The sequence below is a fragment of the Lepidochelys olivacea genome, assembly GCF_965140295.1.
Source record: "Lepidochelys olivacea isolate rLepOli2 genome assembly, chromosome: 5".
Lineage (NCBI taxonomy): Eukaryota > Metazoa > Chordata > Testudines > Cheloniidae > Lepidochelys > Lepidochelys olivacea.
The window spans coordinates 21,662,834-21,676,537 of record NC_140415.1 but is presented as its reverse complement, the minus strand read 5'-3'; the positions used below and the strand labels follow the sequence as shown (position 1 = coordinate 21,676,537).

The 13,704-nt window shown below is 41.5% G+C and overlaps 1 protein-coding gene across 4 annotated transcripts in view; it reads right to left on the bottom strand.

Moving 5' to 3' along the window:
* NEDD4L (NEDD4 like E3 ubiquitin protein ligase) overlaps nt 1-13,704 on the bottom strand; it is a 374,946-nt gene that overhangs the window by 234,544 nt on the left and 126,698 nt on the right. The gene's annotated exons all lie outside the window — the stretch shown is intronic.

The following is a 13,704-nucleotide window of genomic DNA, read 5'->3' as shown; positions in this document are numbered from 1 at the left end:
TCAAACTGCCAAACAACTAGAAACGAAATTCTTAAGGTCACTATATCCCCTCACAACCTAACCTGCTCTAAGCTGATCCAATGGCATGTATATCTTTACTTGATAACAACTGCTTCTAAGTACGAATCAGTCTGTCTTTTTTGACGGTGAAGGAAGAGGAAAAGAAAAGCTTAATACTTGTTCCCCTCCCAACCACTAATTTGCCCATTTATAAAGCACCGTGCCAGATGCAGAATTGAAAGGAAACCCCATCTTCTTGCTCAAAATGAAACTGTTTATTATCCCCCACCCCCAAAAATCTGCGGGGGGGGGGGGGGAACAAGGGGAAATAGGCTTGAATAGCGACTGGGAGTGGCTAAGTCATTATGCAAGGTAACCTAAGTTAATTGTATGCAATTTGCAAATGAATTCCAATTCAACAGTCTCTCGCTGGAGTCTGGATTTGAAGTTTTTTTGTTGTAATATCGCAACTTTCATGTCTGTAATCGCGTGACCAGAGAGATTGAAGTGTTCTCTGACTGGTTTATGAATGTTATAATTCTTGACATCTGATTTGTGTCCATTTATTCTTTTACGTAGAGACTGTCCAGTTTGACCAATGTACATGGCAGAGGGGCATTGCTCGCACATGATGGCATATAACACATTGGTAGACGTGCACGTGAACGAGCCTCTGATAATGTGGCTGATGTTATTAGGCCCTGTGATGGTGTCCCCTGAATAGATATGTTGGCACAGTTGGCAACGGGCTTTGTTGCAAGGATAGGTTCCTGGGTTAGTGGTTCTGTTGTGTGGTATGTGGTTGCTGGTAAGTATTTGCTTCAGGTTGGGGGGCTGTCTGTAGGCAAGGACTGGCCTGTCTCCCAAGATTTGTGAGAGTGTTGGGTCATCCTTCAGGATAGGTTGTAGATCCTTAATAATGTTTTGGAGGGGTTTTAGTTGGGGGCTGAAGAGGACGGCTAGTGGCGTTCTGTTATTTTCTTTGTTAGGCCTGTCCTATAGTAGGTGACTTCTGGGAACTCTTCTGGTTCTATCAATCTGTTTCTTCACTTCCGCAGGTGGGTATTGTAGTTGTAAGAATGCTTGATAGAGATCTTGTAGGTGTTTGTCTCTGTCTGAGGGGTTGGAGCAAATGCGGTTGTATCGCAGAGCTTGGCTGTAGACAATGGATCGTGTGGTGTGGTCAGGGTGAAAGCTGGAGGCATGTAGGTAGGAATAGCGGTCAGTAGGTTTCCGGTATAGGGTGGTGTTTATGTGACCATCGTTTATTAGCACTGTAGCGTCCAGGAAGTGGATCTCTTGTGTGGACTGGACCAGGCTGAGGTTGATGGTGGGATGGAAATTGTTGAAATCATGGTGGAATTCCTCAAGGGCTTCTTTTCCATGGGTCCAGATGATGAAGATGTCATCAATATAGCGCAAGTAGAGTAGGGGCATTAGGGGACGAGAGCTGAGGAAGCGTTGTTTTAAGTCAGCCATAAAAATATTGGCATACTGTGGGGCCATGCGGGTACCCATAGCAGTGCCACTGATTTGAAGGTATACATTGTCCCCAAATGTAAAATAGTTATGGGTAAGGACAAAGTCAAAAAGTTCAGCCACCAGGTTAGCTGTGACTTATCGGGGATAGTGTTCTTGACGGCTTGTAGTCCATCTTTGTGTGGAACGTTGGTGTAGAGGGCTTCTATATCCATGGTGGCCAGGATGGTGTTATCAGGAAGATCACCGATGGATTGTAGTTTCCTCAGGAAGTCAGTGGTGTCTCGAAGGTAGCTGGGAGTGCTGGTAGCGTAGGGCCTGAGGAGGGAGTCTACATAGCCAGACAATCCTGCTGTCAGGGTGCCAATGCCTGAGATGATAGGGCGCCCAGGATTTCCAGGTTTATGGATCTTGGGTAGTAGATAGAATATCCCACGTCGGGGTTCCAGGGGTGTGTCTGTGAGGATTTGATCTTGTGCTTTTTCAGGGAGTTTCTTGAGCAAATGCTGTAGTTGCTTTTGGTAACTCTCAGTGGGATCAGAGGGTAATGGCTTGTAGAAAGTGGTGTTGGAGAGCTCCCAAGCAGCCTCTTGTTCATATTCCAACCTATTCATAATGACAACAGCACCTCCTTTGTCAGCCTTTTTGATTATGATGTCAGAGTTGTTTCTGAGGCTGTGGATGGCATTGTGTTCCGCACGGCTGAGGTTATGGGGCAAGTGATGCTGCTTTTCCACAATTTCAGTCCGTGCACGTCAGCGGAAGCACTCTATGTAGAAGTCCAGTCTGCTGTCTCGACCTTCAGAAGGAGTCCACCTAGAATCCTTCTTTTTGTAGTGTTGGTAGGGAGGTCTCTGTGGATTAGTATGTTGTTCAGAGGTATGTTGGAAATATTCCTTGAGTCGGAGACGTCGACAAGAAGGCGAGTAACCATTTTTTCCTTCAAGTGCTTGCATATTTCCATTATACTGTCGGTGAGTCCCAAACTGTTATCAAAGGCTGTGGAGTTTGGAGCTCATTGGGAGAGGGACTACGAGAGACTGCTTTCCCTACGTTGGCACTGTCTCTTGAAATATACAAGCCTTTGAAGAAGAACTTTCAAATGACAGGTATGAATCAGAGCTCTAAATACTGATATTAAAAAATACAATATACCTGGAATAAATTGACTGAACTCATTTAAAAAAAATCAGATAAGAATAAATTACAGCACAACTAATTTATTCTTTAAAACAAACAACCAAATAAAAAATCTGAACAAAAAACACAAGCACAAAAACCCCATGCCTACCCCCCTATTTGAACAAACATTTCATTTAGACTTCAATTCTTCAGCTCCCAAGTACCTTTAATCACATTTGGTCCTATGCACTATGTGTTACAATGAGTCAATAAATAGTTCAGTACGCTCCAATGATTCTATGACAAATTTCTCAAATGATGTGGCAGGGTTTCCAGTAATTATGACTGTAATTAGGCAATTCTTTACATTGCAGTTACATAAGCTCTTGGTGACTAGAAGATGTCTGACTAATGTTCAGATTAGTTAGGTTATTTTTAGATAACCAAAAATGGTATTTGGAATTGTCATAAATATAAAGGGAAGGGTAAACCCCTTTGAAATCCTTCCTGGCCAGGGGAAAGCTCCTCTCACCTGTAAAGGGTTAAGAAGCTAAAGGTAACCTCGCTGGTACCTGACCAAAATGACCAATGAGGAGACAAGATACTTTCAAAAGCTGGGAGGAGGGAGAGAAACAAAGGGTCTGTGTGTCTGTCTATATGCTGGTTTCTGTCGGGGATAGACCAGGAATGGAGTCTTAGAACTTTTAGTTCTAATCTAGCTAGGTATGTGTTAGATTATGATTTCTTTAAATGGCTGAGAAAAGAATTGTGCTGAATAGAATAACTATTTCTGTCTGTGTATCTTTTTTGTAACTTAAGGTTTTGCCTAGAGGGGTTCTCTATGTTTTTGAATCTAATTACCCTGTAAGATATCTACCATCCTGATTTTACAGGGGGGATTTCTTCATTTCTATTTACTTCTATTTTTATTAAAAGTCTTCTTGTAAGAAACTGAATGCTTTTTCATTGTTCTTAGATCCAAGGGTTTGGGTCTGTGGTCACCTATGCAAATTGGTGAGGCTTTTTATCCAACATTTCCCAGGAAAGGGGGGGTGCAAGTGTTGGGAGGATTGTTCATTGTTCTTAAGATTCCAAGGGTCTGGGTCTGTAGTCACCTAGGCAAATTGGTGAGGCTTTTTACCAAACCTTGTCCAGGAAGTGGGGTGCAAGGTTTTGGGAAGTATTTTGGGGGGAAGGACGCGTCCAAACAGCTCTTCCTCAGTAACCAGTATTAGTTTGGTGGTGGTAGCGGCCAGTCCAAGGACAACGGGTGGAATATTTTGTACCTTGGGGAAGTTTTGACCTAAGCTGGTAAAGATAAGCTTAGGAGGTTTTTCATGCAGGTCCCCACATCTGTACCCTAGAGTTCAGAGTGGGGGAGGAACCTTGACAGGAATAAACTTTTAAAAAACTGGTTATTTAATGTTAGGCTCCTATGTTTGCATTTTAGGCAACTAAATAAGCAGTCCAATTGATAAGTGCTGAGTATCCAGCAGATCCAGATGAAGTAAGTGCGGTTATGCATGGGAGCAAGGGTCAAGTTGCTTGGAGAGAATGTAGGATAAGGGCATTGGTTGACAGATAAGAGCATCAGGTTATTCCATGGGACCATCACCAACCTTACCAAAACTGTTCGAAGGTAGTTATCAGGAAACTTGTGAAGTGTCGTAGCTATCTGAACAGGATAGCTAAGCCTCCAGAAGTATTTTATTCCAGCCTGCAGATACCTGGCTCAGTTTTTAAAGAACTTCAGAAAGAATCACGTACAGTTTTAAATGTTTGGCAAAAATAGCACTTTACAATACTTGTTGCTAAGATCAATTCTCATTTCTCAACAGTAACTCTTGTCAATTCTCTAAATAAAAACATGCAGTTATTCTGTGACAAAACCACCATTAGCAAGCACATATTGCATTAAACAAATACGAATAAGGTGTTGAGCCCATTTGTTTTTCACAGGATTGAGTGTCTCCCTATCACTGGGTTTTATTTAATCAAATGAGAATTTCAGAAGTGACTGCAATTTTTAATTAGCATTAATAAAACTCCCCACAAGTGTATTACCAAGAAAACACCTTTGTTATCCTCACATAAAACCCTATGACAGTCTGTACTCTTCCAAACCAATCCGCTTTCATTTAACAATAGTTTCTGTGACCTGGAAAATGAATGTGAAATAGGATTCTTCTGCAGAGCATTAGCTACCCTATGTCAGCACCTGAGGTATATTCACTCATCTTGGACAAATGTCTTGATCCACATCCATTCATCTGTACGGATGCACCTTTTGGATTCTATGCTCAACTTTCACCTCTGAAGTCACTGCCCTGTTCCTAAGTGCAGAGCAAACTTCTGCGCCCCTTTATTTCCTCTTACAGCTTCTTAATCATCATTCCTCTGTCCAGCAGAAGCCTTGTTCTTTCTCTCTCCTAGGCTGCTTAAACTGAACCTGAAGTACTATAAAATGAAGAGATGGTGGCAAATAATCAGCATACCATGGATGATTCAGTAATTAAAGTTAGCCTGGGACTCTGGAAACCAGAGTTCAATTCTCTGCTTCCCCACAAATTTCCCTTGTGATCTGGGGCATGTCATTTCTCGCTGTGCCTCAGCTCCCAATCTGTAAAATGGGCCTAATAATACTTTCCTACTTCACAGAGGTATTGTGAGGATAAATACATTAAAGTTCATGAAGCATTCCAATACCACAGTAATGGGGGCCAGATAAGTACACTGAATGAAAAGAATTCCTAGATTGTAGCACAAAAGAGCAATTGGCTTGAATGACTAATGTGACTTCCAATAAGGAAGACAAATGACCTTTTCATGACTCAGGTGGAAAAATAATTTTTGAGAGATGTGGGGGTGCAGAAAAGGTACCCTGTAAGTTTGTAGTTCAGCAGGAACAAGGAAGTTAATTTCATCTAATCATTCAATCTGATAACAGCATACATTACATTACATACATACACTTGCCATTCTTTCATACCATTTTGCTGCAATCTGTAGCAAAGGATGGGATATAAAGGGAATTTCAAAACAGCATAGAAATGTTGACTTACAAGTTAAATATTTTGCTTTGCAAAGTCCTCTGATGGAGATGTCCACATGACAATTATAAGTTAGCTGACAGATTCTAAATGATTTTTAACTCTCAGTTCATGATAGTCCAGGAATCACTTCGTCATTATCTGAAAAAACGATAGGTTTGAGGGTTTAACCGTTCTCTTTGTCTTTCTCCCACAGTTTCTTCAGAAAGGTTTGCCTTTCTTTGAACTTTGCATGCTCTGAAGAGAAAACATGATCTACCCTTGGTGCATACATGCTGGCTCTCAGCTTCTTGATGTCACCAACCACACCCAGACAGCCACCTACTTTTGTTTACAAGCTCAGCAACTATTCCTCAGCAAATCAGATGCTCTTTACTGTTGCTTAACATTCTCCAGCAGGTTTCTCTCAATGCATTTTACTATACTACTTAACCACCACCACCTAGAAAGGGACAATAATAGTTTTGATATTTCTTAGAACAGGCAGTGACAATTCTTTCATTCTTGACATCCAACCAAAATCGGTACATCTAATTATTTTTTATTCTTTTTTTTTTTTAAAAGAACAGCACTTTATCACGTATTCTTTCTTCTCTGTTATGGTATCGTCATATTGTGTTACTACTACCAGAGAGATAATTTTGGGGCTCTTATTAGCCAAAAGTTTACTCAGCTTGTCACCACATTATTAAACACTACTTGGAATCACAGAATTTAATGATTTCTTAAAGTAAATGCTCATGAAATGACTCTGGTAATTACCTATGTTTACCTCATTGGAGTTTTATTGCTAATAAAGGCATTCTCTGCTCAAGGACAGAAAATTGAATTGCAACAAATTTTAATATAAGCATGAAATAATTTTAGGGTAAATGTAGATTAGGAAAATATTTCAATGCAAGTTCTCTGTACCGGAGCAGAGGCACTCTCCTCATGGATAATCCTGAAGCAAACTATAGCAGAAGAGTAAGAAGAGCGAGCAAGCCTCTGCTTTTATACAAAGGGGAAAGAGGGAGGGATTTTTCTCCTCGAGTTATACATTACATCTGTACTTGACAGTAGTATTGCTGCTTACAAGTTTGCCGCTTAAAAGTTGAATCAAAAGTCTATTGACATAAACAGCATTTATTCAATGAACGAGGAGGGGATTTAAAATCAGGCGTTTTTGGTTGTTGTTTTGGGGGGAGCGTTGGGGGAGGGAACGGCATTTGTAGGAAGTGTGACATGCGTTCAGTTATTATCATAGCATAGTGGTGGCAGAGGGTGTGGAGGAAAGCAGAAAATTCTGAACCCCTGAGGGTATGTCTACACAGGTGCTCGGGGCACTGTCGCGCAGCCTGGGTTGACACACTCGTGCTAGCATACTAAAAATAGCAATGTGGAGACACTGGCTCTGAAGCTTAGGGAGGAACAGGCCCGAATGTCAAAGCAACATCTACAACAGCTGTTTTTAGCATGCTAGCCCAAGCACCACTAGCCTGCATCTGTCAACACAGGCTGCAAGATTCACTCCCACCAGCTGTCAAGATGTACCCGAAAAGGCTCAGAAGCCAGAAGGCAAAAAACAGAACCCCCAACAATTTATTTAAAATCTCATGATTGCTGGGACCCTATTCATGATAGCTGACGTGGGGAGAACTCCACTGCCTATTAAATTTGCCATGAAACAGTTTACATGGTATCAATAACCTCATGTTATCTTATTCCACTTATAACAAATAGAAGAGGAGGAGTGTGCAGGCCCATGTGAGAGATAAGACTAATGCCCCCAGAATGGCTTTTTTCAGTTTATTAAAAAACTGCAACCACCTACCCTCAAAATAAAATTTACTATCACTTGTGATCCAAGTATTTACATGCCAGGCCCCTCTTACGAAAGGGAATGTCATGTTTCAAAACAGTACTATTATTTCAAAGTAAACTGAAGTCTTGAGCATGACTACATTGCTATTAAAAGCAAAATGGCAGACATTCCTTTGTGCTACCCAACCCTCTCCAGTTAATATCACAGCACATGTGATTCTGACTAGTGAGAGACCAATGTGCTGGACTCAGAAGTGGAGGCAGAGAGGGGTTTTTCTTCTGTGGCATCCAAGGTTCAGCTCTCCACCTGCCTGGGGATATAATCTGGCTGCTGCTCTGATTTAGCCTCTTACACCGTTTTTCTTCAACAAAGGGAACTCTGAAGGTCCTTCTCATGCCCTCACACAGATGCATACACATCCCTCTCTACAAATCCCTGGGTAACATAACAGTGAATGTTAGTATTACACAGCTGATAAGTTCTGCCACGCATGTTCATAGACTTTTAGTCACTTTTTCTAGAGCTAATCTCTGGGACCCACAAAGCCCACAGCTGTGACTCCTTGCCCTCAGATTTCAGGGATCGCACATGTGAACAGAGTACTTCTGCTCATTACAAAAATATTTCTACCTCACAGATTGGCCTTTGGGACTTGTGAGACGCATAGCCAATCTATTGATTTGGGGTGGGGGCTGGGGGGAACGACAGGTCCATATGTGGAGGAAAGGGACGCCAACACCACGCAAGCTGCTTACACATAGCTTCAGTTGCTATAAGGTCCAGCCAGGTGACTGTCGGCAACTGAGCCAGCTACTCTGCTAGTCAGCCACTGTGACCCCCACTTACCTTTGTAGCCAAACTTAAATGCAAGAGTCAGTGTGGTATAGTTCTGACCAGGGCATTAACAGACTCCTTCTTGAGCCTTAGTTAAGTCACTTAACCTTCCTGTGTTTGTTTCTTTCCTCTGTAAAAAGGGTTAATATTTACCTTCACTGGGATATCATGATCATTAGACAATGTTTGTAAAGTGCTAGCACAAGTGCATATAAAACCTTCCAGAAGCTACAGACAAAGTGATTCTCAGGCTCTAGTTAGTTCATATTGAGAATTGCAGAGAATTACAGCATCATTTCCCAGATCACAGGGCATCATGCCCACTGGGGACGCAAAGAACTAGCTTAAGCTGGGGCAAAGTGGCAGCGCAAAGTTTCCTCCATGCTGCCCTGGTGACATGGTAGGATTCATAGATTCCAAAGCCAGGAGGGGCCATTGTGATCATATAGTCTGTCCTCCTACATAACAACAGGCCATAGAATTTCCCCAGAAAAATTTCTTTTAGAAAAACATCCAATCTCTATTTTAAAATGGATGAAGAACTCACCATGAAGAATTCACCATGACCCTTGGTAAATTGTTCCAATCGTTAATTATTCGCTGTTAAAAATTTACACATTATTTCCAGTTTGAATTTGTCTCGCTTCACTTTCCAGCCATTGGATCATCTTTTATACCTTTCTCTGCTAGATCAAAGAGCCCAGGTAAGTACTTACAGGCTGGAATCAAGTGACCCCTTAACCTTCTCTTTGTTAAGATAAATAAATTGGGCCACTTGAGTGGATCACTGTAAGGCAGGTTTCCTAATCCTTTAATTATTCTCATGGCTCCTCTCTGAACTCTATCCACTTTTTCAACAGAAGAGAGCACAACTGAAGTCATTTCCCTGAAGTGAGGCTCAGCTTTCAAAAGCTTGGGAAATGCTGCCCTCGAGCACTTTAAAATGTTGGCAATTATGCACATTACCTGGCACAAGCAACTAAAGGACATTTCTCTTACAGTGATAAGCCAAGAGGGAGGCAACAATACCCAGTGAATGCATTTTTATAAACTAACCATCAGTTCAATATTTAAGTGCTCTGAAGAATTTTCAGTGATCCCCTCCAAAACAGTACTTCTGCCTGTGCATGGTGATATAACAACAGCACAGAGGAGATGGTTACATCTGAGCGTAGGGGAAAGCGCCTTGTTTGGCCAGCTCACCTAAACACATTTTTTTTTTTTGTTTTTTGTGTAGTCCAGAATGAATAATCAATATGAGCATAAGACAGAGCTCTATGTTTTGTTAGGAGATTTTTACATTTAAAAGCAGTAAGGGAATTACACAGTAACACACCATTTTCAAGTTAATACTGGTGAATTTCTAAACATCAACACAAAACATTTTTAAGAACAAAGTAAAAACTTAGCAGAAAAAGTAAATAATAGACATCAGGAGACTGTAAAAAAAGCAACCTTGTTATGACAGGATACCTATGAAAATTATGATGTTTTGTCACTATAAGCATTTCTTATGCTTGGCTATACTGTAGGAAGACAGAAAAAGGCACAAAGATTAGTTGCACCTAATGTTGAAGAAATATCACCTCAAACATTTTGCTTATATTTTGTCTATTGCACTTTTTCGTCTCTTTTTAGAGCGTAAGCTCTTCAGGATACAGATTGTGTCTCCCTATGTGTTTATATCACACCAAGCACATTTGAGATAAGAAATAAGGCACACTGTGTTTTCACTGTTATATAAGTCTCAGATACCATTCCGAAAACAAAGCACAACGCTCCTACTGACTGCGCTCGAATAAAGAACCTGAAGAAGAGCTCTGTGTAAGCTCAAAAGCTGTCTCTCTCACCAACAGAAAATGATCCAAGAAGATATAACCTCACCCACCTTGTCTCTCGAATAAAGATACATTTACTTTCAGGAGAAAAATATTTCCGACTTTTGTCCTTACCTTATTCCTTGCTTACAATCAGAAACAGCAATGTACCATATCCAAGAATAGTAAGAGCCTGCAGTATTAATGTAAATCCCAAATCTATTTTACAGGCCTCAGAATTCTAGTTTCCAAGCAGACACACACCTCAGCTTATGTTTCTACACGTTTAGCAAGGCTTTAACATAACTAAGAAGGTATTCAAAGAGCTGCTAGGTATAATGATGATTCATATCAAAGACAGCTACAAAGAAATGCCTGTGGGTGAAAGAGTTTAAAAAAAACAAAACAACTAAACTCCACCTATAGTGTCTCCACCCTTCAAGGTAGTTCTTTTAAAATCCTGTGCTCGAATAGTCATAACCCTGTTCGGTGTGCTTATCCATTTTGCATATGTATTTGTTATAGTAATGAATCAAGAGCACAAGGAGTTCAAAAGTCTTCCTAGAAAAAAAAAGCTAAACAAAATTTAATCTTTATGTTTTTGTTTCTCTCACTTAGCCCAAATAAAAGCATAAAAAGAAATGAAAAAGTTTACAAAATATTTTACTCCAGAATCTTTAAAACAAAACAAAACCACACGTTTACATGAATGAAAACGAATGATCTTAGCTCAGAACAAAAGTGCATGCACCTATAAATTTGAATTTCCCCTACGTCATGTCAATCCACTGACTTTTCTTAAAAGCAAATAATCTGGAACTTTAACAAGAAGTGGAAGAAGAAATAAGCAAATTTAGTGACATTGTTTCAGAGTAGCAGCTGTGTTATTCTGTATCTGCAAAAAGAAAAGGAGTACTTGTGGCACCTTAGAGACTAACAAATTTATTCGAGCATAAGCTTTCGTGAGCTACAGCTCACTTCATCGTATGCATGACATTGGTGATTTTTAGGAGCAGAAACAGTCAACACAGGAGTGCTGGGAAACAGCTGTGCTAATGAGCACTAATAAGCAGACTGAGTTGATAAACAGGTTTTGCAGAGTTTAAACCAATAGACAAGGTGAGGGACAGGCACATGCAAAGAGGCTCTATTACTGATGTGCAGGCCTCAAACTTTAGATAAGCAACCTCACATTTCATGCTTAACCAAACCTTGTACGCTGGATATCTCACAATTGCAAATCTGCTCAGGAGAGTTCTTGTACTTCCATGTTACCAACTTGTCTAAGCATATCATGTTAAATTTCTGTTGAAACCCACAACACAAGAACAAAGGGGCATTCAATGAAATTAAAAGGTGGCAAGCTCAAAAATGATAAAAGGAAATACTTTTGCACAAAATGTATAACTAGACTGTGGAATTCATTGTGGCTGAGAAATTAGCAAGATTCAAAATAGGACTGGACATTTGTATGGATAAAAAGAATATCCAGAGTTATAATTAATGAGGCCAAAAATTTTGGGAGGGATATTAAACCCACAGCATCAGGGCTTACAGGAGTTTCTACCTATTAGAGATAAGTTTGAGACCTAATGTGGGAGCAGATTATCCTACCTCTGCCTACTGCAGGGTTCTTACACATTCCTGTGGAGCCTCTGGTAATGGCCAGTGTCAGAAACAGGATACTGGAGTGGACTAGATGGACCCCAGGGCTGATCCAGTGTGGCAATTCCTATGTTCCTAAGCGCAGAGACATGCAAATGAACTAAATATCAAGGTGGTTTGCTCAGTTTGAATTTGAATCTTTCTATAGTATATCCTCAGGAAGAAAACTGGCAACTCCATGAGCAGGGAAGTTTAAAAAACTGAGAAAAAGAGAATACACTATAATAAAAGTTACTTATTTTGGATGAGTCATTCATCGTTACTACTAATTTCAGGGTGGGTGTGTAGGTTTTTTTTCTGGTTAGCCCTGTCAGCTTCTCCTGCTGTTTCTTCTCCCAACACAATGATGTTTTTTTCTTGTGAAGATGAAAGCAACATAAAACCTGCTGTTATGGTCAGCCAGACTCAAGCAGCCACATTACTACTGCCCAATACCCAAACAAACGATAGGGTAGCAGGGGTGGGGGAGTAACAGGCAATCAAGAAACGCAGAGGAAATCTGGAGATAGACACACAACTCCTGTACGCAGTGTGTTGTAGCCATGTCGGTTCCAGAATATTAGAAAGACAAGGTGAGTGTGGTATCTATTGAACAGATCGTTTAATTTTGTTCAATCTTACATTTAGCAGTGACACTCTGAGTACTTTTCCCAGACCTGGAGAGCTCTGTGTAGCTCGAAAACTTGTCTCTGTCACCAACAGAAGGTGGTCCAATAAAAGATATTACCTCACCCACGTTGTCTCACACATGCTTGCCTACAGGTGATAGTGACGGAATCTGGTGTCTTAGAGCTCTATATTAACAGTTTTTTTGTTTGTTCCCAAAGTATTAAAAGCATAACATACATCCCTCTTACAAGCCTTATTACAGAGAAGAGCAATTGGTCTGCACCATTAGGGCTGATCAAGTCTTTAGGCTGAAAGGGAGTGGAGAAAGGGTTAAAAGCAGCCCTGGGGAGGCTATGCAGCAGACAGCCAATCAGTGAGGGGCTGCAAGGAGCTGCCAATCAGAGCAGAGCAGGCTCATATATAGAGAGAGCTCCCTGGGCTCCCAAGAGGAGTCAGTTCCCTCTTGGGAGCCCAGGGAGAAAGGACTAGGTCCCTGAGGGAACCGCTAGCACCCTGGACAGAGCAGGGTCAGGGAGTGAGAGGGAGCTCCAGCCTGACAGGCTGAAAGACAGAAGCCTGGGTACAAGAGCAGAAAAGATGCTAGGGCTACAGGGAAGTGGCCCAGGGAAATGGACAGTGGAGGTTGAAAGAGACGCAGCATGTGGCTGCCGCCTAGAAGCTCCCTGGGTCGGGAACTAGAGTAGTATGTGGGCTCGGGTCTCCCCCCATCCTCCTCCACAGGAACTTGCCACTGAGGGGAGTGGCCAGTGAAGGGCTGCAGTTTGCCACTGAGACAAGTGGCTAAAACCTTGGGCTGCAGTTGGCCACAGAGGCGAGTGGCCCCACAGTATGCCAACATTTTTATGGTGGCCTTAGAACAATGCTTCCTCAGCTCTCGTCCCCTAATGACCCTACTCTACTTGCGCTACATTGATGACATCTTCATCATCTGGACCCATGGAAAAGGAGCTCTTGAGGAATTCCACCATGATTTCAACAATTTCCATCCCACCACCAACCTCAGCCTGGACCAGTCCACACAAGAGATCCACTTCCTGGACACTACAGTGTTAATAAGCGATGGTCCATAAACACCACCCTATACCGGAAACCTATTGACCGCTATACTTACCTATATGCCTCCAGCTTTCATCCAGACCACACCACACGATCCATCGTCTACAGCCAAGCTCTGTGATACAACCGCATTTGCTCCAACCCCTCAGACAGAGACAAACACCTACAAGATCTCCATCAAGCGTTCTTACAACTACAATACCCACCTGCTGAAGTGAAGAAACAGATTGACAGAGCCAGAAGAGTA